The sequence below is a fragment of the Adiantum capillus-veneris genome, chromosome 26 (assembly GCF_014529385.1).
Source record: "Adiantum capillus-veneris isolate H3 chromosome 26, ASM1452938v2, whole genome shotgun sequence".
NCBI lineage: Eukaryota > Viridiplantae > Streptophyta > Polypodiopsida > Polypodiales > Pteridaceae > Adiantum > Adiantum capillus-veneris.
Genome location: NC_140956.1, coordinates 123147947 through 123173842, shown reverse-complemented (window position 1 = coordinate 123173842; position 25896 = coordinate 123147947).

The window sequence follows — 25896 nt, the reverse complement described above, 5'->3', positions numbered from 1 at the left end:
ACTCAAACAAAGAATGAAAAATCATTATTAGCAATTACACATATCCACCAACATGAATCATGGAAAGTAGTACACCTGGAGGTATGGAGTGGCTCATTTCGTTAAAGCAGATGTCCTCAGCCATGTGGATGGAGATCCATATAAGTCCTACCTAACACATCCAAAAACAGGCACTATACCTCTAGGAGGCATGTCAGTGTGAAAAATTAAAACTCCTAAAAAACAAACTCAAAACACAATCTAGACCCCTAACCTACCTATCTGTCACCCCTTTTAGAATCAAGGAAAGAGGATGTTATATAAACCGGGTGGCCACCCTAAGGCTAGGCCTCTATCCTCATCATCTAGATAAATAAAATCGTTGTCCGTGAGGCCATAGTCTTCCTCGGTCTCTATTAGTTCCTCTTCATCATCCTCTTGTGCAAGCATGCTAATCAAGAACCTCGCGATGCGTGGATACTCATCTTGTGCAAAAGAATAAGCATGTGCCATTGGAGACACATTCGCTACTGGGTATGGATCACTAGTTAGCCATAGACGTATCAGCCATTCTAACTCCTCAAAATTTCTCTCACATGCAAGGCTCTCTATCAAATCCCATTCGCAAGAAAGTATAGGGTAGCATACGTAGAACACTTGAGGAAAAGACAAAGGGTACCTTTCATCAAAAATAGAAGTGCATGCCTCTGGTGAAGTAGCCATTTCTGACAAGACAGATAGATTTGGTTAGGCCTTTAAAACATAAGAGTTGTTTTTGTGTGTTTCTTGAATTGACACGGTGAATTTGGACTTATATGTAAGATCTGATAGGGTGCTCTCTCGTTGCTAGTCGCTCTTGCTCTTTACTATTTTTGTTTTTTGTGAGTATAAGGCTATATATATACATTCCCTAAGATTGGAATTGAGAGGTCAGGGAGGAAGGTTGAGAGGGGAGCGAGTGAATGATTGATGTTAGCAAACACTCCCCCCTTCTTTGGGTAGATCACACCTTTTGGAATGAGGTCGTCACCTTTTGAAACCAATTGTTCCAAGTTGTTATGGGTGAAGGTTTTAACCAATAGTTTTTGACCGCCCTATGCGTTTCATCTAGTTGCAAGGGTGGTAAGGTACTCTCCCATGATTTTATTTGCAACGTTGTTGTAGGTGGTGAACTTACCCCGGGAGGTGCAAACTCTTTCGTGCTTGTATGGATATGTACAGTGGTAGGTGGAGGTTGTGTCGAAGCTTCTATTTGCGTATAGGAACTACATGAAGAGCAAGAAGCTTCATTTGATTTCCCTGTTCCTGAGCTAGGTGGAACAAATCGTTCTTTCTTTGGTACCCAAACTAGCTCTAGATCGGGTGTGTAACATTCCATGATTTTTTCTTTTCCGCGATTTTCAATTTGTTTTGGAGCCACAGGATTGGGTTTACATGGGCCAGGTGACAGGTAAGAGTACACTTTACGTTTGGGCACCCAGATTTGATCATTCCCTTCATAGTATCCTTGGGCTTCCAATAGTCGTTTAGGAATCCAATGCAACGTTTATTTACATTTCTTGGAGTGAGTGGGACGGTTCTTACTAGGTTTCTGTTTTTTTGCATCAACCATGCTCATTACAGAGGCTTTAGGGACCCACTTGTATGTTTTCTGTGTTATATTAGGATGGTTCTTGTGTGTCTCAAGCTTTCTTTCAACTACATCAGTTGAAGCTCTAGAGAGTTGGGCTATGGGGACGTATGGTTCAACCTCCTGGACATGCAATGTCTTGGGTTTTATTTCCTTAGGCAATATCTGAGGGACTATGGCTTGAGTGGTAGGGCTAAGAGTTGGTTTTTGCGTTGTAACACCCCCAGTCCCCCAATCAATAGTGCATTTGGTGGCTATCATCCACGTGCGGCCTAGGTTTATATTACCCTCCATAGTTCCAGTAGGCATCACCAAAAAGTCTTGAGCTACAATCCCATTGTCATAACTGATAGAAGTGTGCCAAATTCCAAAAACCGTAGTTTTTTTCTTGTTGACACCCTTGACTTGGATAATACTCTCAGATAGAGGTGGCTTCCCTAACTGACACCACACCCCATAGGATAGCAGATTATATTTAGCACCCGTGTCCAATAAGGCGTTATATAGCACTTTTCCATAGGCACTATTTAACTCAATAGGGTATCGTAGAGGTGTGTCAGAGTCCAACCCATCCTCTTCGATTTCCACGTGGAATGCATTTGTGACTCCAAGGTTAGCCTCTCGTTTTTGTCTTATACGTTGTTGTCGCTCCTTAGCCTCAGCTTGAGCTTGTATCTTGTTCAACTCGGTTTGTGCTTTGGCAGCCTTTTTTTGATGAATGGCCCGTAGTTCTTCTTGGCTTAAAGGATCATAATATCTTTTGAATTTACTCCCATTGAGGAATCCAATGGTTTCAACTCCATCAAGAGTTTCCACACGAAGGGTACCTTGTGGGGTAATTTCACATACTCTATATGGTCCTTTACCAGCATATTTCAACTTTTTCTTCTCCTTACGTACTCCATACATAAGGACTTTATCACCAACTTTGATGTCCTTGTCCTTCACATGGCAATCAAACCACTTCTTTCTCCTATCCTTTTCCACAAGAGCATTTTGCACAGCCAACTGTCTCTCTTCGTCTAGTTTTTCTAAGATATACAAACGCTCGGTTAAGGGGTTACCATTCCATCCTTCTTGCGAAGCTACCCTAAGACTAGGAATGACAAACTCCCAAGGCATAACCGCTTCTTGGCCGTATACCATTTTGAATGGCGTACAATTAATAGCCACTTTATAAGCAGTACGATAAGCCCATAGAGCAGATGTCAACTTCAAATCCCAATCAGTGCGATGAGCTTCTACCGTCTTGGTTAAAATAGAGATTAGAGTCTTGTTGGTGCTCTCGGCTTGTCCATTAGCTTGCAGGTAATAAGGTGTAGACTTATGGTGGGATATCATAAAGGTCATGGTAAGATCTCTTATTACCTCATTTATAAAATGGGTACCATTATCACTAACAATTTCAAAAGGGCAACCAAATCTTGTGATAATGTTCTCAAAAAGAAACTTAGCTGTTGTCCTCGCGTCAGCTTTTTGTGAAGCCTTAGCTTCAGCCCACTTTGTTACATAGTCCGTAGCAACTAGAATATATCGAGATTGAGTGTTGCAAGCTGCGGGACTAATTGGACCTACAAAGTCTAAGCCCCATTTTTCAAATGGTTGGGTTACTTTAATAGGATGTAAGGGCATTCTGTCTTTGCGCTGTGTGGTCTTGTAACGTGGCACTCATCACACCCTTTTGTAAAAAGTGATGCATCCTTAAATAAAGTTGGCCACCAATAGCCTGATTGCAGCACCTTTCTGGCAGTCAGGTCTCCTGAAAAATGTCCTCCTGCTACGCCCATATGTGCTTCTTGCAAGATATACAAATATTCATCCTCGCGGGCACAACGCCTAAGAATATCATCCTTGCCTAATCTATACAGAGTTCGAGCGATATCCTTACGAAGTTCCTTGGGTGGAAAACCATTAACTAAAAAGTTAACAATGTTCTCACTCCATTCAGGCATAGTCTCAACTATGAATAGGGAAGTATCGGGTAATTCATCATCAACTCCTGTAGGGGCTTCACCATTGGGTATGCGAGACAAATGATCAGCCATGACGTGCCTTTTACCGGGTCTCACTACAATCGTGAAATCAAACTCCAGAAGAATTAACAACCATCGTGTGATTCTTCCTGTGGAGTATGGCTTGTTTACCAGATACAGCAACGCTTGATGGTCCACATAAAATACAAACTTGTTTGCCAGAAGGTAGTAGCGAAATTTCTTTATTGCATAAACCATTGCCAAACCTTCTCGCTCTGTAGTGGTGTAGTTCCTTTCAGCATCGTTCAATTGACGGCTTGCAAAGCTAATGGGATAGTCCAATTTATGCTCTCCTGGTTGAGTGAGAACACACCCAATAGCAAAGTTTGATGCATCAATATGCACATGGAAAATGACATCCCAGTTAGGTGTCCTTAAAATCGGAGCACTTGCTAGTGTTTTCTTCAATTGTTCATAGGCCTGGTCACACTCTTCAGTCCATTTAAATTCAATGAGAAGCTTGTACAAAGGACGTGCTATCTCAACAAAAAATAAAATAAACCGTCGATAATAACCCACGTGTCCCATGAACCTTTGAACTCCCTTGTAATTGGTTGGTGGTGGTAACTCTAGAATCACTTTAATTTTGCTCTCATCGGTTGAGATACCATTCTTGGATACTATATGCCCTAAAATAACTCCATGCTTGACCCAAAATTGGCATTTGAACGGGTTCAATGAGATACGATATAACCTACACTTTTCAAACACCTTCCGCAAACATGATAGATGTTCTTTCCAAGAAGAGTAAACACAAAGGTCGTCTAAGAAAGCTTCACAAAACTCTCTCAAATATTCTTTAAAAGCAGTGTTTATTAATCGTTGGAATGTAGCAGGGGCATTTGTTAAGCCAAAAGCCATCACACGAAATGCAAACACGCCAAATTCTGTGATGAAGGCAGTTTTAGCTTGGTCCTCTAGCGCTATCGTGATTTGGTTGTAGCCTGAGTACCCATCTAGAAAGCTATAAGCTTCCTTGCCTGCAACTCTTTCGAGTACATGTTCGGAATATGGTAGGGGGTAATGGTCTCTTCTAGTAGCTGCATTAACTTTTTTGAGGTCCACGCACATCCTGAGTTTCCCATTCTTTTTTGGCACAATAACTATTGGAGACACCCATTCAGAGTGTTCAATAGGATATATGAACCCACATTTGATAAGCTTTTCTAGTTCTTCTTGAATGATCTTTGCGTACTTAGGATTCATCGGGTAGGGTCTTTGTTGTACGGGCTTCGCAGTGCTAATCATAGGGATTGTATGTTGGACCACAGAAGGTGGAACACCTTTCATATCATGGTATGTCCAAGCGAATATGTCCTTGAATTCCTTGAGAAGCTCTTTGAGGACCGCCTCTTCAACTTCTGTGAGGTCTTGGGCAATAAAAACAGGTTTTGATTCTTCACCGGGGTCAGCTAATTCTATTTCTTTAACTATTGCCGGACCATCATAGATTCCATTATTCCCATCGATAGGTATTCTTTGGGCTTTTGTGTACACAACCTTTGCTTCCCCTGTGGTGTAATATTTGAAATGTTTTGGTGCAGGATGCAAGTCTGTGGATTCCGGTTGTGCTTTGGTTTGTGCTTCCATTTCTGCTTTCTTGTGTTGTCGAGCTAACTCTTGGTTTTGACACCTCCTTGCAGTGCGGCTCAACCTTGGCTTGTCTATGATCTCTAATTGGGCTATGTCATGGGGTCGTGGTCTACACCACATAACATTTTAGAGATATTCACCCCAATTGTCTACCAATTTTCGATGAGCATCACATGCTCCTATATAACTGAGCCATTGTGCTGAGGATCTCTTCTTTTTTATCCTAGCACGTACATTGGCTCGATATCGACGCCTCTTAAGGTTTTTCTTTTTCTTATTTGAGACCTGCTTTTAATTTGCATTTAGATCTGGCTCACTAAAGGAGTCCTCGTTGGTGTCCTCTTCACTCTCGGGGGAGCTATCATCGGTTGATGTGCTCAGTCCTTCCGAATGTTTTGACTCTGAACTTGCTCCACTCTCTAATTCATGAGATTTAGAATCCGTTTCACTCTGGAAGTCAGTGTCTGAGTCGTGTTGGTCAAAGTCTTCTATTGAGCTATCGGTGTCACTGTCAGATTGGTCCACAATTGCCTTGCCCTTAGAAGATGCATGTATGGCACTTATCATGTTCAGAGGTGCAATTTGTGGTACCTCTTCCCCCTCTGGTGTGACCCAAGTGGTTCCTCTATTTCCCCAGGTATCTATGGTTGCAGCTAGGTGTACCCAGTCTACGTTGTCTGATTCCGTCATACCCGGTCCATGTAAGGAGAATCTTGGCCAATGTCTGTATCCTTCTTACAAGTGTAACAATATTGTAGTGGGGCCGAGTGAACTGTGGTGTCAGAGCGATGATCAATAATGGTTTTACTCCCTAAGGGGTGTACCTTACCAGTCACCAAATCCACTCTAAGGACAGAGTCTTGGAATTGCAAATAGACATGATTTTTAGACCAATCATGAACCATTTGTGCTTCCCTCATGAATGGTCGTCCTAAAATCATTTCATATGACATAAGGTGTTTAGAGAAATCCATTACAATGAACGTATGTCGTACCTTGTGTCCTAGAACTTTGATCTTAAGATCCTTGAGCATCCCCATAGGTTTGGCTATGGTACCATTTTCCATCTTTACCACAATGTTAGTAACACTGAGGTGGGGTTTTCCCATGGATTCCCAACAATCTTTTGTAACGATGCTAACTCCCGCACCACCATCAAGAATTCCCTTTATAGTTAATCCCTTGGTAGTGATGGGTAGGGTCGCATTAGACTCGTCGCCTTCAAAATACTGCCCTAATTCGTTAATGGGTACCTCGATCACAGACTCGTGTCCATCTAAGTCAAGTGATTGCACATGATTTTCCTCATCAATCATAATCGAGTCAGGCCTATTTGGTTGCGCAAACTGCGGTAATCCCGTTCGTAGCTCTCCGTTAAGGAATGCTCGAAGTGCAAGGAATAACTCAAGATCTCCATACAGCTTTGCTATGATCGTGGTTCAGACCTCAGAAGACATGAAGTCCACTAGTTTGGCAACATTCATTGGCATTTTGCAGGGTGTAGGTCCTTGACTAGGAACTGGTGAGGATGGAATCTCATATTCCTCAATGGGATCAGGTATTCCTTCGTTAAACATCCTTTCAAACAAGAAGGGTGTTTGCTCAGTTTCTGATGTCCCGTCCTCACTCCCTTCTTGGATGATACTAGATATGGCTAACGGTCTATGGTTCATGTGGGGTGGATGAACTTGCGTGGGAAACACTGTGTCATGAATTTTGACATGCATGGGTTCTGGTTCTAGTTTCCTTTGAGTCTCCTCCACTAAACCTCTTAGATGTTTCACCTGCTCAATCTCATCTACCGGGTTTGGGTACGTCCCAATCTTCTTTTTATGATTCTTCCCTTTTTGCCCCTGCGGTTTATCTTGGGGGTCTTGGATTGGATTTGGAAACACTTGTGGTGTTTTCAGAGGCTCTTTATGGTTTTCTCTTATTCGGTTTTCATTTGGTTCCATGTTACGGTTTTCTTTGTCGGTCTTTCCCTTTGTGGTATTGGTTCTAGTCTCCATTGTCTCGATTGAATCTGAATCATCCTCGAGGTCATTCATATACACGGGGTCATCTCCTGTTCCTATGTTTGTTTTGAAACTTGGCTTTGAATTTCCCGTATTCTGCGACCTCTTCCTTCGCGTCTTCTTTTTCTTTGCTTGGATAACTGACGCGGTATCTCTCTCTTCGAGGATATGGCCTGGCCCTTGAAGCATGGACCGTGTAATCGCATAAGCGGGTGCGACAGGTGGTATTGGCGATGTCACACTAGCAATTTCGACCAAATTTAGGGGTGTGATTTTAGGCGCATTTGGGTTATAGGGGCATTGGGCAATCAAGTGATCTATGCCACAACGATTACATGTGAGTATTGGCATTGCAGACGTGCTCCCTTGATTCATTTGCATCTGTGCAGCATTCTTTTGCAGCCTAATAGGGCACTCCGCTGCCCGATGTGGTCCACCACACTCGTAGCATTGAAGAGGTGGCCTCCTAGCCTGGGTGTTGATATTTTGACCCCTGGATGCGAGAGCAGCAGCTTGATAAACCGGCTTGACTTGCCCCCAACAATCTTCCATGTAGTATATAGGACACTCTTCCAATGTATCAAGTCCGTAGGCAATACTAGTGTCTATTTCCTCCTCACAGCCATCTGCATAAGCATTTGATGGCTCGCAACCCACTTGGTTCATAGGGGCGACTCTTGGATGCGGGGGCTGCAGTCCTAGAACAGGAGGTGGTAGCGGTGTAGCTTGTACAACAGTTTGAGATCTAGGGACCATGTGTTGCGGTAGTTTCTCAACAGGTGGATCAGGCATCAATACAGGAGCTCGAGGCGCATCCGTCCAGGCTACAGGTGGTCTATTTGCCATCATACGTTTGATCATTAAACAATCCTTAGCTTGGTGACCATACCTACCACATGCATTGCAAGTTCCATTAAATTTTACTCTAAACGTAGGGCACTCACTAGTGCTATGTGGACCTAAGCAAATGGAACACCATTGTTGCTCCCTTCTTGGATACATGTGACTATTTTGAGGGGGTCGATTATCCTTAAGAGACTCTTGGATTGCCTTGGTGAGGTCTGTCAAGAATGTCTCAAATACCTTTGGCTCATTGGCAATGGGCTTTGCAGTCATGGGTTCATACTCAATGGCTTGTGAGCTAGTGGATCTCGTGTCAGTAGACACCCTCATGCCTGCTATCATCAAGTTGTCCTCTAATTGGATTGCATTGGCAGTGACATCTTCCCAGGTTGTGATACCTCTAATCACTAGTCCATTATAGATTCCTTCATTCCTCAACCCTCGAATGAATCGATCAAGCAGTTGGTTATTGTTGAAGCGCTCATTAACAGGGCAACGAGAGTTTAAGTGCTTTAGACGACTAATGAAGTCCCTTACTGACTCTCCTTCCTTACGTTCGGCCTTCTGTAGCTGAGATGCTACACCCCAAAGCACACCTTCTCGTATGTACTCCTTTAGAAACAACCTTCGAAGGGTAGGGTAGATTGTTTTCTCGTCGACCCTTAGGGTCCTATACCAATCTCCAGCCTTCCCACTTAATGTCAAGCTTAAGGCATTGCACTTATGTAGTTCGTTGCGTTCCCCTAAGGAATCACATACTTGTTCAAACACTTCAATGTGTTTTCTAGCATCTTTGTCCCCATTGAATTTTTGCGTGAGTTTGGCAATTTGTACTGCCTTACTTCTAGGCTCTCTATCAGATGCATGACGCATATTTTCCGCGATAGATCGACCTATGGTTTGAGCAAACACTGCCAAGTCACCTATGTGAGGAGGCAGGGCCGGTGGAGGTACTCTTGGAATCATATGTGGGAGAGGGACGGGTACCGGTCTTGGCATATGTGTGGATGATGCAGGATATGGAACATAACCGGGCATAGGTCCACTCGGATAAGGGCTAGGGAGCGGCACTCGAGGAGCATAAACAAGTGGTACAATTGGAGGTGTGGGGGCCATGTGTGCATAAGGGGCTAGAGGCACATACGGTCGAGGCTCCATATTAGGTACTACGACACTAGGTAGTGGCACTGCGCTAACCGTAGATGTCATCGGTACATTCTCTGTCAGGCTTATCCCTGGAGTGAGCACTGGGTTTTCCTTAATAGAGGGTTGAGCCAAGTTAGGGAAGCTAAAGTTGTCGCTCGGAGGCTCAGATTGCATAGAGACCCCAGGTGAAATGACGTAAGATGGGTCCATGGCGCTCATTAGAGGAGTCTCCATTTGTGATAGAGTAGGCTGTTGAGCCTTGCTCGTATCCAGAAATCTCATGGGGCCAGTTGAGAGTATATTTACCCCTCGGTTTTGCCTTTCTGATTGAATAATGCCATGGATAACATTACAGATCATTTTCTGTTGATCTTCGATGCTCGTGGCACTAGAGGTGGATTGTACAATCTCTATCCATCCTACATGGTAGGCGTGGCCAAAGTGTAGATCCGTCAACACCTCAGTGTGGAGGTCGTATGTCCAATGATCATTAATGAACAATCCTTCTAGAGTCGACGTGTTAAGGGTTTCTTGTGAGGTAGAAGCAATGTTGCTCCCCGTGGTTTTACTTGTCACCAATGGTACTCTAGAGGGAACTTCTGAAGGAGGCAGCTCAACAGGGCCTTCTTGGTAAGAAGTTGGCAGGATATCCACATGGACACTCTTTGGGGGTGTGGGGTCCACGTGCGATGTGAAAGGAGAGTCCACTTCCCCACCCCCTTCGTGTGCTTCATTTGTATCAGGTTCCGAGCGAGTAGCTCTACCTAATGTTTCCATGAAACGGCTAAACATACTAGTACTAGGCTGTGGAGCTTCGGGAGGTGCATGGCCTTCTCTCTCAGTGTTTTGGGTAGGGTATGCTTCCATGATTTCTGAGTCGGAGGAGAAATCACTAGCGGCTATTTTAGGGTCTTGGGTGGTGCTACCTTGTGTCCCCGCTGAGGGTCTAGAGCCTATCGTAGATGGGTAATGGGTGTCCGTATGAACAGAGGCACCCTCAATATGCTCGTGTTCTAGCACCCGCCCAGAGCGTAAGTGCATGTGCTTTTGATACCCTAAGGTGTCAAAAAGCTGCTCTAGGAGGCCTTGTGACTAGTTTTTAGCGTGTTTTTTGTTTGTTTTTTGCTAGATTTTTTAGAGCGTGTCGTGGAATGGGCCGTGTGATAGCTCGAAACGAGCGTATCAGTCAGAGGGTCGTGCCGTGCTTTACAGCCCTCCATTTGGTCACTCTATGCCCTCGGAATCCCTAAAACTGTCAATTTCCAGTAGAGAACTAGGCCCAAACTAGAAAGTCTAAGGGTGCAAGTGGGAAGAGAAGGGAGGAGAGTGGAGGACTTGTCCCACATGCTCTCATTCTCTCTTGAGGGAGTAGGGTATATATATAAGAGTGAGTCTAGTATATATCATAGGACTGAGGCCTGGGTCGTGCCGTGCTTTACAGCCCTCCATTTGGTCACTCTATGCCCTCGGAATCCCTAAAACTGTCAATTTCCAGTAGGGAACTAGGCCCAAACTAGAAAGTCTAAGGGTGCAAGTGGGAAGAGAAGGGAGGAGAGTGGAGGACTTATCCCACATGCTCTCATTCTCTCTTGAGGGAGTAGGGTATATATATAAGAGTGAGTCTAGTATATATCATAGGACTGAGGCCTGGGCCTGGGCTTGGGCTTGGGCTTAGGCTTGGGGAAATGATCCCGATCTATCTTTTATACAGACCAACCCGTACGTTTTTATAACTCACATTTTTTATTTTCGAAAATTTAACCTCCCACTCACTCGCGTTTTTATTTTTCGAATTTTTTTAAATTTTTTTTTTCACAAAATTTTTTTTTTCAAATTATTTTTTTTTTTTCGACAACAATTTTTTTTTTTTAATCTTTTTTTTTTTTTGAGATATTATTTGGTACGCGTTTTGGTGCGCGTTGACCTCACCTACCTATTTACTGTCCCACCTACCTACTGACCTGCTAATCAGTGGTTCACCTAATTACTAACCTACTTAATTAACTAACTGTGCGCCTAACTGTGTACAAACCAGAAAACACAGAAAATGCAGAAATTGAAACTTGACAGAACTGTGCAGTGAAAACACAGAAAACGCAAAAAACGCAAGAAATGCTAACTGTGTGCAAACAGAAAAACAGAATTTTGCTAACTGTCTAACTAATACTAAATGTACGCAGCAGAAAAACAGAAAATGCTAACTTCCTCTCCCTCTTCTTTCCTACTGCAAACCACTCATACAAGAAGCACAAAGTGCCTCTTGGGCTTATTAGTGCAGGGCTATTCCCCGGCAGCGGCGCCAAAAATGTGCGCTCCTTGCCGCACTGTCGACGCAAGGGACTTGCCGATACACCGTGTACGAGCCGCAGACGGCTCCAAGCACACAACTAGTTTAACTAGTAAGCTCAAAGAGGGCAATGGTGTGTCACTCACCGCCTTATGCTCCTGCCGTAGAGGATTCCTCGCCGCGAAGAAGAGGGAGACGCCGCTACGCCGCACTCAACCGCCTTGCCGCCGTCGTGCCGCCGCAACGCTCGATCGCACACACACTCTCACTCTCTCTCTCTCTCTCTCTCTCTCTCTCTCTCTCTCTCTCTCTCTCTCTCTCTCTCACACACACACACACACACACACACACACACACACACACACGCACACACACAAGGAGATGGTGAAGGAGAAGGTGGAGATGGAGCAAGAGCAGCTTCTATTGCACAATGAGAGAATGACTCAATTTTAGGTTTAATTGGCTTTTATGTGAGCTCACCCCATTCACACTTGGGCGCCCATGCTTAGCCAACTAACCCTAGCATGTTCGTGTTAGAGTGCGCCTCTCATCGGCGATCACTCTACCTTTCCCTATTGGACCGACAAGCCCGGTGCCTGACTCTACCTAAATAAATAATACGGTTACAGTGTCCGTCGTAGGCGATAGGGTGTCTGTGAGCCACGAGGGTTAACAGCATTCATGTCTCCAAAAACAATGACTTCACCTTGATCCTTGTAATGAGCAATGTCTTCCTCTAGTTCAACAAAGGGCTGATCTCTATCCATATTCAAGCAAGCATAAAAGTTGGAGTCATAGTGAGGAATGTAGCAACCGGCCATAAACATGACTTGACCATTTGGTGGGCTGATTTTCAGCCATAAGTAGCGTTTATACTTATCTTCTTTGACAATGGAAACATCTTTCAAACCTTTTTTGGTCATACATGCTACGCCTCCTTGGCCTCTTCGTTGCTTTGCATTTTTGGCCCACATCAAAGAATGCACATCGTATTTGTCAAATCCAAGAATTCGTTGCGCATCATGCTCCCATGTTTCGACAAGAAGTATCACATCGGAGTCATTGGTAAGCTCATCAATGCCAATTCCCGAATTCCATGGATACCCGTTACAATTCCAAAAGCTTATTCTCAAGCGTGAGTTGGTCTCATAGATCATGTGTCCCTATTTGTTGGGTGGACTTGCATCCTCCTTAAGTGGCTTTTCTTCTTGAGGTGATACCTTAACCTTCTTGCTTCTTTCCTCATATGCTTTGCGACGTACATTTTGTTGCATAATAGTGCGATCCTCATATACATTACAACCTGTTCCTTTGAGGTAGATCCAACCATTGTCAAGGATGATCTTTCTCTTTACCTCATCAGCCATGGTACATACAATAGGTCTTTCTCCCGAGCGAGGGACTCCTTGTTTTCCAACTGGATGTGCACCATAAGCCATGATTCCTGACATGCCAAAGTATGTAGCAAAAAACTCTTCAATAGCAACTGCAAGAGATTGGGGTGTTTCCATGCTTTCCTCCTTGATTCCACAAATGACGATGTTCTTTGAGCGTTTTTGTCGTTCGTGCAATTCTTGAGTGTCCACATTCTCTACATTCTTTGCTTCGACAACGGCTTGCGTGATAGGAGATGTAGAAACCACATTATCCTTACATATATCAGCCCATGATTTGGATGCATTTCTCATCTCACATACATCATGTCGTATTGTATCTATTGCTTCCTCTTTCAATACATGATCACTCTCAACTTTGCTCAAGCGCTCTTTCAATACATTCATGTCAACAAGAGAGTGTTTACATTCTTGAACTTCATTCTCAAGATGCATCAAGCGTGTTGTTTGCATTTCAAGAACCTTCTTGAAGTACTCATTCTCCACAACGAGAACTCTTAAAGTACCATTCTCCATTGCAAGTGCGTGCAACTCTTCACCTTGTTTGTTGACGGTTTCTTGTAACGAGATCAAGTAAGCCATGATCATTGCTTCCGTTGTTGTAGATGATGTGGTTGGATTAGCATCCAAATTCCTTGGAGATTTTGCATCATTCTCCATGGCGAGTGTGGCTTTTCCACCCTTGCGAGTTTTGTCTGACATTGCCTTCAAGTCGGCAACAAAAATGCAAAGTTTTGACAGTTTTTAGAGAGAGAGAGAGTGATATATATATATATAGAGATAGATAGAGAGAGAGAGAGTGAAAGAGATAGGGAAATAGAGAGAGAGAGAGAGAGAGAGATAGGGAAATAGAGAGAGAGAGAGAGAGAGAGAGAGAGAGAGAGAGAGAGAGAGAGAGCCAGAGATAGAGGTAGAGAAAGAGAGAGAGAGAGAGAGAACTAACTAGAGATAGCTACGGAGATGGATAGAGAGAGAGAGAGAGATAGTAGTAGATAGAGAAAGTAGTGGTGAAAGAGTTATCTTGGCTAACCAATTGTGTGAAAAGGACAGAAACTCTCTCTATCTCTCTCTCTCTCTCCCTCTAGAAGAAACTATGGAACTAAACGAGGCAAAGGGGTTTTTTCCGCTACATGCATTGTCATGTACATCTGGGTGTGCACGTATGTGTCAACCCATATAGGATTTGACCAATAAAGACGAGATTTTGACACGGTGGTCCTGATCTGCGACACCTCTGGACCGAGGTGTGCGGAGATCGGGCAAGGCTAGAGAATGCGAGGTAGTTTACATTGTGAGGAGTATATATGTTGAGACAAAATTCATAATCATTGTAGATGGCAACATCACCAACTAACATGGAGGAAAAGATTGCATGCTCGTGTACGCTCTGCAAGTATCAAATCCTGCGCAAGCGTAGGATATGTAATGAGCATGTGCACAAGTACGGAGATTTTGCTAGAGAAACCGTGCAGAATCTACGATACGACTCCTACAGAATGAGCATTGATTTTCACGACATAACGCCTACATCTGAGAGAGCGAGAGAGAGAGAGAGAGAGAGAGAGAGAGAGAGAGAGAGAGAGAGAGAGAGAGAGAGAGAGAGAGAGAGAGAGAGAGAGAGAGAGAGAGAGAAAGGATTATGCATGAAGATCCGACCAATCCAAAGCCAAGGATGGAAGCAGAGGAGAGCTTACAGACACAAGACGACGGCATGGAGGAGATGCTGGATGCCTTCTTCCAGACAAGCGAGGAGAACGCTAATGAAGCAGCACCAGAAGACGTGCGCCTATCTCCTGAAGACATGTTGAGAAAGTTGGCACGTCAACCAATCTATGAAGGTGCCAAAATATCTCTGCTTCGTACTTGTCTGTCGTTTTTGAATCTGCAGTCAGTGTACGGGTGGTCAGATGCAAGCGTCACTGCTTTGTTTAGGTACGTAACTTACAAAAGAGATTTTCCGATTGCAACGGTGACATGCTTGGGGAGATTTTAATTTAATGTGGATTAAACAGGTTGTTGCGGGAGCAACTACTCCCGGCTGGCAATGAAATGCTCCCCTCTAGGCCAACGCAAAGCGACTATTGACATCAGTTGGCTTGGACTACAACAAGATTCATGCATGTCCAAATGATTGCATTCTTTTTCGCAATGAATTTGCAGATTGTCTGTCGTGTCCTAAGTGCGGAGCAATGCACTACAAACAAGATGCGGTTGGCGAGTCAGTGCCAGCCAAAGTGTTGCGGCATTTTCCTATTATTCAGAGGATAAAATGCATGTTTCGTTGTGGTTCCATTGCAAAGTTGATGCGGTGGCATTCTACGAATAGATCCACTGATGCAACATTTAGGGTGCCCGCTGATTCAAAAGCTTGGAGGCACATTGAAGATACCTAGCCACGTTTTAAGAGTGAACCACACAGTTTGCATTTGGGCATGGCAATGGATGGAGTCAATCCATTTGGTTTGAGAAGCTTGTCATGGAGCACTTGGCCTGTGTGCCTTGTCAATTACAACCTCCCGCCGTGGCTTGCCATCAAGAAGGGTCATTTGATATTAGGCTTGATTGTGCCTGGTAAGTTCAAGTCAAAACACATGGATGTTTATCTCGCACCACTAGTTGACGAGCTCCAAGAGTTATGGCATAGGATCGACATAGCAGATGCGGTTGAACCAGCAGCACAACAGCATGCAAGGATCCATGGACTTCTTATGTGGACTATGCATGATTGGTCAGGATACGGTGAAGCTTCTGGTAATGGTGGATGATTTACAAAATTCTCACTATTCGCAAGCACTTTATGTAGTACTGAATCATGCTTTAATATATGCAGGGCTTACAACTTCGGGATACAATGCATGTCCAATTTGCGGGCCATCTTTGGATGTGCGCTATTTTGCCTCGCTTCGAAAGACAATTTATCAAGGCCACCATCGTTATCTTCTAGATGGTCATCACTTGCGCGAAGGTCAGCTTGGTCGCGTCGAATGTCGTCCTATGCATGTACAAGAGTGGCATCGCTGATGGGAGCAACATGAGGGGCAGCCTGTTCTAGGAATGAAGCATTTGTCCATTCTCCATACGTTGCCATACTAGGGTGATCTACTAATTAACCATTGGCTGGATCCAATGCATATATTCAAGAATGTGGGAGAGCTCCTCTGGAAGACAATCATGGGAATGAAAGACAATCGAGCTTCACGAGATGATTTGCGATCAGTTGGAAAGATGCCAGAGTTGTGGCATTTCACCAATGCAGTGGGCCAAACAAAGCTTCCAAGAGTGCCATGGGTATTGCTAAAAAGCGAGGAACGACAAGTCAAAAGGGTGATTTCAGAGTTCAGGACGCCAACAGGATGCATGCGGTGTCTCAAGACAGCATTCACCTGTGACGATCAACTGTGAGGACTGAAATCACACGACTGACATAAGTTCTTGCAATTTATTCTTCCAATTGCGATCAAGGGGTGTTTAACGGAGGAAGTGTGGTCCTGCATATACAAGATTTCACAGCTAGTGCGGTGGATCTCTTCCAAGGAGATACGAGAGGAATCCATTGCAGTCGCAAGGGCTAACTCCATTGAGGCAGTTTGCATGATTGAGAAGTATCTACCCACGAGCTGCCTAACTATCCAAATGCACTTGCTCATCCATGTAGTAGATGAGGTTGCAGTGTGCAGGTACAATCCACAGCCGTTGGATGTTCTTTCTAGAGCGGTTTATGAAAACACTTAAGGGTTTTGTTTGCCAAAAAGCACGTCCAGAGGGGAGCATGGCATAAGGATGGCTGGTGCAAGAGTCTCTTGTCTTGACGATCGAATTTCTATCCGTTTCTACCCAAAAATGCCTCGACTATGGAGCGATGAGGAGGATGCAAGATTGGTGGGAGAGGAGCCGCAGGGGCAAGGGATGCCGAAGAAAATGGACAATGCCATGCGAGAAAAGATCATGAAGTTCTGTATACTTAATGCAGAGCCAATGCAAAAATGTCTTGAAAGGTACGAAGAAGAAAAAGAGAGACGCAATAAGGAGCGACACAATTTCAGGCGAATCCGAATGACTAGAGTCTTACCCTTGCCAGACCATCTCGCTCCTCTATCTGAATTCCCTACAATGGCATGGTTGGACAAGACAGTGAGAATAGCTTGACAGATCAGAGAACCCATATCTCCAGAAGAGGAAGAGCTGGCTATTGGATGTGATTGGAGGTATCATACATACATGGCACTGTGGTCGCATGGAAAGCATTTCAGAACACAACAAATTGACAGCAAAAGAAACATGCTTGAAAGTGAGATAATGGTTAGTTTCATGCAAAAGAGCAGGGCCAATGCCAGAGACACGAACGAGAGCACTAGCAACCTGGAATACTGTGGTCTGGTGTCAGATATCTTGAAAGTCATCTTCAAACAGTTTGAGATGTTTTTGTTGGATGTGAAGTGGTTCAAGGTGATTACTTTTGGTCGAAATGCAACAGTACGCAGAGATGGAAATAAGATTGTGCAAATAGATTCTACAAAGGTTTGGACATATGCGAGCGACACGTTTGCGCTCTCCGAACATTGCGAGCAAGTGGTCTTTGTACTGGACCCTCGAGAGACACAATGGTGGTTTGTGGTTCAGGTTGCTCCAAGAAATAAACAAGTATTTGAAGGGCAAGAGCTCCTAGAGGAAAGTCGGCCAGACGACTCAGATACTACTGTGACATTAGATGAGAAGGACGAAGGTATGGCAAAGGAAGCTGGCAGATATACGAGGAATGACGCAGACGAGGCGGATATAACACTTGTAGATGAAGATGCAATGGATGAAGAAAATCCGCCAGAACGAGTTGGGTTAGAGTTATGTCTGCAGTTAGAGATAGACGATGATACGGTGTAAGATCTTATCGATGATGCCTCACTAGTCAAGGCCTGTAAGTGTTTGTGTGAAGGCGTTGATTTAAAATTAAGCTCTTTCTTAATTTAAACAAAGGTGTTCTGACGCTTTCTTCTACTTTCTTTGTGCAAGACATTAGTATGGCACACCAGCCGCCAGATCCTAGTTCTGTGAGTGCGGATGCATTTATGGGCTTCGTTACATGGATGATGCCCACTCAAATGGCACAGGCGTCTCAGTATTGGATAGCCAGAGGTACGGGTACCACGCCTCTGGGCTTCACACCCGAGGGTCCGACGCCTATGGGGGGGACGCCTATGGGGAGGACACCTATGGGGGGGTAGACGCCTATGGGTACGACGCCTGCTAGGTCTCCCATCACGGCCGCTTTGACACCTAGGAGCTGCGTTGCATTTATACGCCCATATAACAAAAATTATACGTATAAAACGTCAATATATACCGTATTTCCGAATAATTACCGAATATCCGTATAAAATGTTTTCGATCGAAAACTATTTCGATCGAAAAACTGTATATATATACAATCGTCGCCGTATTCGATCGAAAACATTGTGGACTTTTTTGGAGTTTGGAGAGCTTGGAGCTTCTGAGAGTTTGACAGATAGCGACAGCGTCTTCGGTTTACAGCGGTTTTCAGGTAAATTTTTTAAATTTTCAGTAAATACTAACTTCTTTTTTGTGTTGTGCCAGACTTGTGTGGTGCAGTAGTTTCGGCTCTCACCACAAAGTTGGCTTGCAGGTGGTAGGCCACTTCGTCATGTGTAGCCATATGGCTCACTCCAGAGGTGTATAGAATATAGTTTCCTTTCCCGTGGTGTGTAGTTATATAACTCACTCCAGGGAAGGCTTAGGGTAAATTTAGATTCTCACTCGTATGGTGTAGTAGTATATCTCTCACCATAGAGATGAGTTAGGATTAGAGGTCGACTCGTGGAGTGTAGTAGGCATGATGCTACACCTCTCACTTCAGAGTGGACTATAAAATTTACGATCTTAAAGTAAATCATTATTGATTATTCTACATAGAAGCACAAAGATTAACCTTCGTTATTTTAAGAGTGTAAAGGTGCATACTTTATGCCCTCTTCATCTTAATGCAACTTTCGTTATTTTTGTGCTTCTATTTCTGTAGTAGCATCATTGTTCATTAGCAGATGACTTGGTGTTACTGTGAACGTAGATATATACAACAATTGATTTACATTTGAGATTGTTGAGCTGTTTGCTGATGGTTGTGTTGTGCGTTCCACACACTTCATTAGAAATAGCTTATAAAATTTACAATTTTAGATGAAGTTTTTCTATCATATGTGTTACATAGAAACACAAGGGTTACCACTCGTTATATTAAGAGTGAAGAGATTCATATTTTCATGCCCTCTTCATCTTCAAAAAAGAAGTTAGTATTTACTGAAAATTTTAAAAATTTACCTGAAAACCGCTGTAAACCGAAGACGCTGTCGCTATCTGTCAAACTCTCAGAAGCTCCAAGCTCTCCAAACTCCAAAAAAGTCCACAATGCTTTTCGATCGAATACGGCGACGATTGTATATATATACAGTTTTTCGATCAAAATATTTTTTGATCGAAATAGTTTTCGATCGAAAAATATCTCTATCGAAAACGGTTTTATACGGCTATTTGGTAATTATTCGGAAATATGGCGTATATTGACGTTTTATACGTATAATTTTTGTTATACGGGCGTATAAATGCAACGCAGAAAGTTATTGAAGTCTATGCATGTGCACTTTTGAAGTCCGATTGCATTTTTTCAACTATTTTCTGCTAGCTCTAACAACCTCACATTCTCTAGCAGGCCCGATCCCCACACACCTCGGTCTAGAGGTGCACAAAAATTAGGACCACAGGGTAATAATCTCGTCTTTATTGATCCATGACTATATATTAAGGTTCTTTCAGTCTGTGTGCACTTTTGAAGTTCGATTGCGTTTTTTCTACTATTATTTTGACGCTAGCTCTAACCTAACCTTTATTCTAACCTAACCTATAACATAACCCTAACCTAACTTAATGTAGCCTAGTTTATAACCTAAACCTAACCTAACCTAACCGAAGTCCACCGTTGTTGCGTTTTTAGAAGTACACGAGTCATCTTCGAAGTTCGATTGCGTTTTTTCTACTATTAATTTGATGATAGCTCTAACGTAACCTATAGTCATTATTCTTAACCTATAATCTAACCTAACATAAAACATATACCTAACTTAACTTAATGTATATAACCTAACTTATAACATCTACCTAACCTAACCGAAGGTCCGTTTGCGTTTTTAGAAGTACATGAGTCATCCTCGAAGTCCGATTGCATTGTTACTACTATTAATTTGACACTAGCTCTAACCTGACCTATAATATAATCTAAACTAACGTAAAACCTAAACTTAACCTAACTTAATGTAGCCTATCTTATAACATCTACCTAACCTAACCAAAGTCCATTTGCATTTTTAGAAGTACAAAAGTCACTTTGAACTCCGATTGCATTTTTGGAAGTACATGCGTCATATTCAAAGTCCGTTTGTATTTTCTCGACTATTATGCCGTTGATAGCTCTAACCTAACCTAAACCTAACATAACCTAACCTAACATGAAAACAACACAATGGTGAGGCGTTTAGCAAAACGACAAGCCGTAGATCTTGCCCACAATTCATATGCGATGTGGGCAAGCTCTATGGCTTGCCAATTTGGCAACGGGTCACCATTGTGTTGTTTTTAAAGTTGTGAAGCGATTTTATGGCCTGAAAACTGCTTGCAGACATATAGACAACACCGTGGCAAGCCGTTGGCAATATGGCAAGTCATAGAGCTTGCCCACAATGCATACGCCATGTGGGCAAGCTTTATGGCTTGTCGTATTACCAAACGGATCGTCATTGTGTTGTTTTTAGGGACACGAGGTAATTTTAGCGCTTGAAAATCGCTCGCAATCATATAGACAACACCATGGCGAGTTGTTTGGCAATACGGCAACCCATAAAGCTTGCCCACAATGCATGTGCATTGTAAGCAAGATCTACGGCTTGCCGTATTGCCAAACAGCTCGCCATGGTGCTATTTTAGGACTTGAAATCCGCTCACGGACATATAAACAACACAATGGCGAGCCGTTGGCAATACGAAAAGCCATAGAGCTTGCCCACAATGCATATTTGTTGTGGGTAAGCTTTATGGATTTCCGTATTGACGAACGGAATGCCATTGTGTTGTTTTTAATATGTGTTGTGGGTAAGCTCTATAGCTTGCCGTATTGTCGAATGTAGCTTAACTTAACTTAACCTAATGTAGCTTTACCTAACCTAATGTAACATAACCTAACGTGACATAACTTAATGTAACTTAACCTAACCTAACATATAAGATAACCTAACTTAACTTAATGTAGCTTAACCTAACCTAACCTAATATAAGTTAATCTAACATAGCTTAACTTAATCTAACCTAATGTATAAGATAACCTAACGTATAGCCTAACACAACAACGTAGCTTAACTTAATATAACGTAACCTAATCTAACTTAGCTTATAACTTAAACTTAACGTAAAACATAAACCCCATCAACTACATAATTTGAAAAACGACATAATTCAATAAAACATTTCTTCAAAACAAGATTTTTCATAAACTTAAACAAATTTTTTTCATAATTTAAAATGAAATTTCACATAACAAATCCTAATTTCTTTTAAAGCATTGAAAGTTTAAAGCATGAATTTTTTTTAAAAAATATACAAAGTAATTACAATAAATTTAATATGCATTTAAAGGTTTGAGCACTCACATTAGTCCTATTTGAGCAATGAAAGTTGTCGCCTAAGTCCTAGAACCTACAAAAATGTACACACAAACACAAACACAAAGCTAAACCCTAAACCCTAAATCTACAAGAAAACATGAAAATAATCTTACCTTAGTGTTATGCGCTAATCCACTAGCAAGATTAGCACCTCCGACAGCATGTATCGCAGCAGATTTGTCAGAGAGGGTGAAGAGGAGAGCTTGAGATGTGGTGCAAGAATTAGTAGAAATGCGCAGAGAAAGCCCGTGGTTTCGATTCTTACAGGTACTGATGGTACAGTTGTCGGTATAGGCATCGGAACAGTCAACGAAAGGGGTGTCGGAATGCACATTCACACTGGCGTAGGAAGACCTGCCGAAATAGGCGTCGGAATTTTGAAAATGAAAATTTAAACAAAAACTTGGCTCCCTCCATAAATACACACACATATAGCGACGTCTCCAATGAAGTCGGTAATATTGCACCGGAATTCAAGTGACCTCTTGTAGTGATGCTCCAATGCTTAAGCTTGCCATCTTCTCCATCTTCATTACTATGCTATTATGTATGCTAAGAAAGGAGAGTGATGATAAGTGAGGAATTATCTCTTTCTCGTATGTTACTTCTTCTTCCTCTTCCCTACCTTCATTCCCCGCTAGCTCTCTCCATCTTTGAAGGTGTTTGAGGCCTTGGGACTGAGGCCGGGGATGGTTAATGCTTTCTAAAAAGTCTATGTTATGCTTGTGATGCATGAAGATCTCCATATTCATTGCATCACCTAGGTTACAAGGGACACAAATATTGTATTGTACCAAGTCTCTCTTGATGGGAGAATCTACAATACAAAAGTCTACTGTAGGGAGGACCGTCTCCACATAAATCCGGCTCTCAATTGTTGTCATGTTCATTAAACCCTCTCTCTTGCAAAATTATTGTTCATGCCAAGTTAATTAAGTACTATGGTTATGTTGCTATCACTAATTAAGTTCACCCTCTATGTTCTCAAAGAAGTCTCGCAAAAATGCTCACTCTCATTCTCTTAATTCCGCTATTCTTAAAGTTTATAGGCCATTTTCATTACAATACCTACCGAGAATATCTTAATAGATTCAATGTGCTTCCCATCGTAAGGACCCTCATCCACTCTAGAGATGCAATGCACTTGATAAAAATGGCTAAAATCAATGAACCTTGTGAGGATTGATGCAACTGCTTGTGAATTCTAATAATCACATGCTCATCTTGGTCTAAATCACCCTTCAATTCCCCATAATGTCTCAACAAGCTCAAGGATGTTTGATTTGTGTGATGAAGTGGCTAGAGAAGGTTTGAAATTATTTTAAGGAAAACGCAAGCCACAATTAGAAAAGACCCAGTAAAAGATTCTTTTGTAAGTTTAAAGGTAAAAAACTATGATGTAAAGGGAACGAAATAATGTTTCTCTTTTGTGTGGTAGAACCAACAAGCACGAATTGGGAATAGACTAGTGTTAACCCTCATGGCTCACGGACACCCCATCACCTACGACGGACGTGTATTATGTATTTGGTAGAGTCAGGTACCGGCCTTGTCGAACCAATAGGAAAAGGGTAAGAGTGATCGCCAATGAGAGGCGCACTCCAACTGGGACATTCAAGGGATTAGTTGGCTAAGCACGGTGTCGTGTTGTGACACGTACATAGTGGGAACGCATACTACAAGAGTTATCTTGTAATTTTTTAGATACATAATTATCTTTCCTATAATGTACATATGCATATTTAAGTATAATAATGAGCCTTCTATCTCATCCTATTATTTTTCTCAAGGGTAACCTATTCTTACTTTACCATCACAAAATACTATGGGAAAAGCATCAATAGCTCCGCCTCTTTAACTTGGGGCAAAAAGCATTGATTTTTTATTTCTACTATCTCATTATTATCTCACACCCTAGCTAGATCCTATATCTAGGGTAAACTCCAATATATATATATTCTATGTATTTTTTATATTTTTCTTATATTTCTTTTTAAATAGCTACTAGGAGGGAATCAAATCCTAGTGGGACACTAGGTGGCATGATTTCAAAGATACACTTATTTTCATGCATTATTGCAAGCATGATTACAAAACTTTGTCAAGGAGCAATGTCATGCTTTCATATGGCATCAGGTGTCCTTTGGAATCAAATGAAAGTCTAGGCTAAGGGGACCACATGAAGACTTTTGCTGCGAGAAATGGACCCTAGTTTGATGAATTTTTTACACAAGGTTCCAATCCGAATTGGAAAATGATTTTAAATTGAAAATCGTAGCTAATGAGCTGAAGTTTCTGCCCATATTTTTACTTTTTTATTTGGAGCCACGGTTTGGGAGATATGATCAAAATACTGGACCCCAGTCTGCCCACATCATGCAGGGGCAGCTCATTTCCAACTTTTCCAATTCCTGTTCACACTGGCTCCTCTCTTCTTGTGTAAACCCTTGGGGGTTCCCTTCACCTATAAAAGGGGACCTCTTCTTCCTTGAAAAGGAACTCAAGCATTCAAGCCATTGATGAGAGGAATTCTTGAGGGAGTGAGTAGTAATGCCTAATTGTACTTAGCCATTAACATAAGCCCAAGCCTACACTTTCTCCTAGAGGGAGACTAGCCATTCTTGCAACAAGCTAACCTTGGAAGATCAACTCTAATCAAAGAAGGTCTTGCACTTGGTGTATCAATCAAAGTGGAATTATCCACTCTTCTTCTCTCTCCCATCAATAATGGTGCCGAAGGGTTTCAAGTAAGATGTGTTCTACATTGATGTTTTCTTGATTTCTTGTTGTTTTCATTTTCATCTCTAATCCAACATATATATATGTATCTAATCTCATATCCTTAACCAAACCTATCTCTCTCATTCTTAGTAATTCATCCTCTCTAGGTTCTCTTTGCTACAGGTACATCTCTCCCCGCAGTATCCTTATTGCTTACGGGCAAGAATAGGGCTTGGGAGGGAAACTTCTCATCTCTTCACTTCTCTCATATCTACATTTCTCACATACTATCCTAGATGAATAACCCACATGATGATCATTTCTATCGCTTTCACTCTGTACGACCTATTAGAATTAACGTATGGATTAGCCGTATAATACACTTTCAACAACGTATAGTGTTTCTCTTCGGCCCTGAAAGGCTCAATGAAATACTTCTATCGCCGGATCCCATCATACTACCTCTCATAGACTATAATTTTTCTTTTGATGTAAGCGTAGTTATCTTGGTATGAACCAAGAGGATTTGTACACACAATTAATCCCAATCACTAGACAAAATATATATATTATGGTAAGTACAAAACTACAATTCCAAAGAACAATTCGTAGCCTATTTGGTCAGCCAAGATTGAATGCCATTAACTCATCCATTAACCCTTTCATATTACCCATGATACGCTATGACCATAGCCTTGATGTTTTCATCTTCGTATTGTTTTGACATTCTCTTTTGCGTTCTTCCTTTGTGTGTGTGAATGCAAGAGAGAAAGAGTGAGTCTTCTTTGGTTGAACTTCTTTCCAAACCCTAGTCTTCATGGCATCTATGGTTTAACTCCTTCATATAGTTTTTGTTGAGTTCTCTCACAAACTCTCACAGCCATAAGCCCGGTGCTTTCCTGGCAAGACCGCAAATTTCTCGACAACGGGCGCCCAAGTGTGAATGGGGTGAGCTCATATAAAAGCCAACTAAACCTAAAATTCACTCATTCTCTCATTTGTGCAATAGAAGAGCGCTCTTGCTCCATCTCTATCTCCATCTTCTTCTTCTTCACCTCCTTGTGTGTGTGTGTGTGTGTGAAAGAGAGAGAGAGAGAGAGGGAGAGTGTGTGTGCGATCGAGCATTACGAAGGTACGACGGCGGCGAAGCGGTTGAGAGCGGCACAACTGCAGCTTCTTCTTCATCGCGGTGAGGAATCCACCACGAAGGCGAGCGTAGAGCAGTGAGTGACACACCCTTTGCTCTCTTGAGCTTGCTAGTTTAGGCTTGTTGTGTGCTTGGAGCCATTTGTGGCTCGCACACGGTGTATCGGCAAGTCCCTTGCTTCGACAGTGCGGCAAGGAGCGCACATTTTTGGCGCCGCTGCCGGGGAAAGTCCCTACACTAAGCTCGGTTAAGCACTTTACGCTTTCTTGTGATGCAATTTCAATTGAAGGATTTGTGAAGAAGGAAGGTGTGGTTGTGTGGAGAAGGATTTGTGAAGAAGGAAGGTGTGTGGTTGTGTGGAGAAGATTTTTGTTACACTGTACTGTCT